At 33.9% G+C, this 271-nt stretch overlaps 1 protein-coding gene across 1 annotated transcript in view; it reads right to left on the minus strand.

Moving 5' to 3' along the window:
* LOC107667119 (signal-induced proliferation-associated 1-like protein 2) overlaps positions 1 to 271 on the minus strand; it is a 156,300-nt gene that overhangs the window by 9,901 nt on the left and 146,128 nt on the right. The window lies entirely within an intron of this gene.

The following is a 271-nucleotide window of genomic DNA, read 5'->3' on the forward strand; positions in this document are numbered from 1 at the left end:
ACACACACACACACACACACACACACACACACAGACACACACACACACAGACACACACGTCTCTTCTGCTCACCAAGGCTGCATTTATTTGATAAAAAATACAGTAAATTTGTGAAATATTATTACAATTTAAAATAGCTGTATTCTATTTTAATATAGTGTAAACTGTAATTTAATTCTGTGATGCAAAGCTGTATTTCCAGCATCATTACTCAAGTCTTCAGTGTCACATGATCTTCAGAAATCATTCTAATATTCTGATTTGCTCCTC

The sequence above is a fragment of the Sinocyclocheilus anshuiensis genome, unplaced genomic scaffold, assembly GCF_001515605.1.
Source record: "Sinocyclocheilus anshuiensis isolate Anshui unplaced genomic scaffold, SAMN03320099.WGS_v1.1 scaffold665, whole genome shotgun sequence".
Classification (NCBI taxonomy): Eukaryota; Metazoa; Chordata; class Actinopteri; order Cypriniformes; family Cyprinidae; genus Sinocyclocheilus; species Sinocyclocheilus anshuiensis.